Consider the following 5,451-nt stretch of genomic DNA (forward strand, 5'->3'; position numbering starts at 1 on the left):
AGATAATGAGTACATGTCTTATCTTGATAAGACATGTTTCCCCTTCCCATCCCTTCCCATCCTGCTCCCCCAATCCTCTCAACCGCCACCCCCCCCCCCCGCCCCCACACGAAAGTTGTAAAGTTCGTTTTCAACATAACGACTCGTACATCTCAGTGTTGCAATAGGTCCACCTGTATCCCTATTTAAACGATTTGTTTTTCCCCTTCCCCTCCACAAATTATACCTACATCAAATACAGTGAAAGCAAGGGTTATACTGTGGGGAAGGGACATACAAAGCAACAAAGAAATAATCTTATGAATGTGTTAGAAACAATCACATGAAAGAAAAAAAGCATTTAAATACATATCTTAGGGTTCATTTCCCTAACATCATAGCCATTCTAACTGGAGTGAGGTGGAATCTCAATGTTGTCTTGATTTGCATTTCTTGGAAAAAATTATACTAAGTGAAGTAAGCCAGGCCCAAAGAAACATAGGTTCCCTTATTTGCAATAACTAGTATATGTCTAGGACAAGCAGAAAAGATCAAAAGCTATGTATATATGACCATATAAGATGATGTTAAGTGAAATGAACCCCAAAACAGGAACTCAAACATTTTTCTTTTCTTTCTTGCTATTGTTTTTAATGTACTTATAATGTACTATGTGATTTTTTTGTTTCTTTCTATGTTCTTGCCCCATGGTATAGCCCCTGTTTTCACTGTATCTGATTTCGGTGCCCTGCATCTTGTATATACATTTTTATAACTTGGGGAGGGGAAGAAATATAACAAAATGCTTAAATAAGGATACAGGTTGACCCATTGTAACTGTGAGATGTACAAGTCACTATGTTGAAAACAAACTTTACAATTTTGGGTGGGGATGGGGAGGGAGCATTTGGGGAGGTAGGGAGAGAAGGGATTGTAGGGGAAAAACAAAGGAGGAGGTAACAATGCTCCATAGGAAATGTACTCATTACCTTACTCATGTAACTGTAACCCCTCTATACAGTATTTTTTACAATAAAAATATACATGAAAAAAAACTAATAGTGAATGTGGTAGATTAAAACACATGATTGCTTCCAAGTAATTTGTTTCATGCTGAAGCATCAGAAACACAATAAAGGCCATTAATTACTAGTGGCAATTGTGTAAAATACTTTTTAAAATCTTAATTGATATCACAATGCTTGATATTTTAGTTTCTGAGAACTCTTCAGTGTTTCTTGGATTTGGAGCTGTCAAAGGAGTGTGCAAGTATGTCATCTTTGAATCTTATAATCAGCCCTTATTTATTAGGTCTCTGTTAGATGCCTCAGATCTCTTAGATGCTAGTATAAAAATAAAGCATGAGGAGACATGGTTGTTGTCATCATGTACTTCCTGATGAAGTATTAAATGGGAAATCTCAACAGCTGATTGTGTGTGTTTATTTTTAATAGTGTTAGTGAGACTAAATAAATAAAGGGATTTTTAACAGAAATATTAATTTCTCTATGTGTCATTAAGAATCTAATTGAAAGTATCATGCTCTGGCAAATAAATTTATTCAATGGATGAGTTCAGAGCTAATTCCTCTGGAGACTGATATGTGTTTTCACAGGATCTCACTCTTTGGCATCATGGATGTTCAGCTTTCATAAATGCTACCAATGAGTTGGCTGAGTGATTTCCTCAGTTTGCTCTTTCAATAGGGATCATGTAATATTTTGCATCTGATTTTTAGATACATTAGCTCATTGCTCAAGATGGAAAGATCTATGGGAAGTTTTCAGTTGTGTATGATTTTCTTTGTTCACCTTGTGGCAGGATATAAACTTCACAATGTGAAGGTATTTTTTTTTTTGCAAATGGTTCCCCTTGAATATCTTAAGCTCCTTAAAACTTATGAGAATAAGCTCCTCACTATTGCTGGGCTTCTTCATCAGCTTTAAGAATGGTGAAGCCTTTTGATTTTTGGTACATCTAGTGGTCATGGTTTCAATACCCTCCTCTTCCCTCATCTTTCCATCTCTACACTTATAGGGGATGAGAACCATGTTAGCTTTCCCAAGGCCATCTTCCTTTTTGATCTCCCTATCAGAATATGTTCTCCTCTATCTCCAAGTCAAAAAACAAAATAACAACAACAAAAAACCTAATGATTAAATGCTTAGGAAACAGCCATCATAGAAAACTTGCCTAATACATTATTTTCTGTCTCAAGTACTGATGCAGCCCACCCAGTTGCAGTGAAGATGCAAAATATATGACTTCTGATCATTTAAGGAGTAACTAATGAGACCCTGGTTCTTAGCCTTCTAAAGGGCAGTGACAAAAAATAAAATCAAAGTAGTCTCCTGAAACTAAAGTACATCATCATCCTTTGCATTCTACATCTCACTTGCAAGTGTTATTTTAGCAAGATAATCTTATTGAAATCCATATGTCAGAAGCTGATACTAAGTTCTATGAAAGAAAGCTTAACTTGCAATGTTCTGCGTAATGTTTTGGTAAATTATGTCATTTATGAAAAATTTTACTTCTGAATTTTAAAATGAAAGTATTTGATTTTGTTTTCTTAGTATTGGTTTTTTTCCATTATCTCTCATATATGTGTTAATTTTCTAAAATTTGAGAAAATTGCACATGTAATTAAATATTAGTGATTCCCTGTGACGAAAAACTGTAAGATAAAAAATCTTGTATGCTGGGCACCAGTGCCTCACACCTATAATCCTAGCTGCTCAGCAGGCTGATCACGGTTCAAAGCCAGCCCAAGCAGGAAACTCTGTGAGACTCTTATCTCCAATTAACCACCAGAAAACAGGAAGTGGCACTGTGGCTCAAGTGGTAGAGCTCTCACACTGAGCTGAAGAGCTGAGGGACAGAGCCCAGGCCCAGAATTCAAGCCCCATGACTGACCAAAAAAAAAAAAAAAAAATCTTGTAATAGAAATACTATAAGTAAGTTGAAAGCAAGTAGAAATTTATAGTACTTGTAACACATAATAAATGATTTAAAATAGTTAATTTATAGTTCCTTCTTTAAAAGAAAAAGTTTTATAGGAGGAAAATATGAGTAAAGAATATTTAATGAATCAAGTACCAGTGGGTCTCAAGAGTATGAGATCTGAAGATCACATTTCAAAGACAGCCCAAGAAGGAAAGTCCATGAGTTTTTCACCTATTAACTACCAAAAATCCAGAAGTGTAACTGTGGCTCAAATGGTAGAGTTCCAGCCCTGAGCTGGAAATATTTATATATATATATATATATATATATATATATATATATATATATATATATATATATATATATATATATATATATATATATATATATATATATATAATATATATATATAATATATATATATATATATATATATAATATATATATATATATATATATATATAATATATATATATATATATATATATATATATATATATATATATAAATATTATATATATATATATATATATATATTATATATATATATATATATATATATATATATATATATATATATATATATATATATATATATATATATTATATATATATATATATATATATATATATATATATATATATATATAATAGTAATATATATTAAATATATGCACCTTAAAAATATGCATATAAACATTTTTATATATGCACCTTATAAAAATAAAGAATATAAGAATAATCAATAAGTAAAATCTTAAGGCACAGTAATATGAAAATACATATTTAAAATGTCTAATATTGAAAAAAATCAGTATTAGCAAAATTAGTATAATCATTAAAAAGCATATATTGGTAAAAAGCTGTGGCAGACTAAATCTTCCTTGCTGACAAGGAAGCTCTAGCCTTACTTCCTTTCCTCTTTGATTTGATTGATTGATAAATGGCAGACTTAGCTACCCATTCTCATTGGCTAACTCCTTACCTTGCTGCTCCCTGAGGAAATATTTGACTCCTAGTCGTCCCTATCTCTTCTACCCTATGCAAATATTTGAAATAGGCAAGTTAATTTTGTATACAAAATATATATGGAGATAAAGTTCACATACCTTTAACGTCACCCTTTCAAAGTATGTGTTTTTTAGTCTACTCAAAGAGATAAGCAAATTACATCATAGTCTAACTTCAGATAAGTTTTATTATGCCCTCCTCCAAATAAACCCATCATCACTAGCAGACACTGTGCTTACTCTCTAGATAAATTCACCTTGAAAAAGAAAACACAAATCTTGAGAGAGAAACAAACTGGTGAGATCTCCAAACTTTAGATGAATGTAAAGAAATAATAATAATAATAGAAAGAAATCATAAACACAAGAAAAAAATAGTTTTAGGTCCCAATGACTGAGATGATCAGAAAGATATTAGAGAAAGGAGGTGTCCAAAATGTTCAAAACATAAGCAATTTGAAACTACAGGAAAGAACATTAGCATGAATACCATGGCTGTTAAATAAAAAGATTTTAGAATTGTGAATAAAACATTGAAAAAAGAACATTACTAAGTTAAAAAGTAGGTTAGACATAATTAAAGAATAAAATTAAAAGTTATAAATTATATATAAGAACTTAGCAAAAATGCAAAGAAATTTTGACATGTGAATGTCCATTAATCTTAAAAACATGAACTTTTTAATGTTATTATAAAGATGATGTACAGAAGGGTTACAATTAGGTATGTCACATAATAAGTATATTTCTTTTTGAACAGTACCACCCCTTCCCTCATTTTCCTTCCCATCACCCCCACAAGTTGTATAGTTCATTTTCTACATGGTATCTAGTCAGTACCACTATTTCACTTATTCATCCTTTGTCTCTCCATTTCTGTGACCCTGCTTACTCTCCCAAAGACAGATAAATGAGCAAGGCAAAAAGAATAAAACAACAGAAACAACAGCGAAGAAAAAAGCTTCTTCTTTCTATTTCTTGGAGTTCATTATGATAAAAACTCTTTATTTATAATAAGATGCACATACATATTGCACCTTTGTGTTCCTTTTCTAAGAATATACTCCTTTGGAGAAACAAATGCACAATTCCTATGTACATCTGATCACACAAAATAATATTTAAATGAACTTCAGGAAATGAAAACAATAGTTTTTTTTTCTTTTTTCTGTGAAAGGACCAAAGGGAATGAATGAAGCTGAGGAATATTTCACATTTTTTCTTGTTGCTTTCAATATTATAAAGATTACACACACATACACACACACACACACTCACCATTTTGAATACTTCAAAATTTTTAAAGGAGAAAATGAAACAATTATTTTAGCAGTGAGATTGAGAAAGGTTTTTACTTTTTTAAAATTAATTTACTTTATTGTTATTATAAAGGTGATGTACAGATGGATTATTACAATTAGATGAGTCAGGTAATAGTACATTTCCTTTTGTACAGAATCATCTGTTCCCTCAATTTCTCCCTCCCATCTACATCCATTAGTTGTATAGTCCACTT

This window comes from Dipodomys merriami, unplaced genomic scaffold (genome assembly GCF_024711535.1).
Source record: "Dipodomys merriami isolate MVZ:Mamm:240054 unplaced genomic scaffold, mDipMer1.0.p SCAF_5, whole genome shotgun sequence".
Classification (NCBI taxonomy): Eukaryota; Metazoa; Chordata; class Mammalia; order Rodentia; family Heteromyidae; genus Dipodomys; species Dipodomys merriami.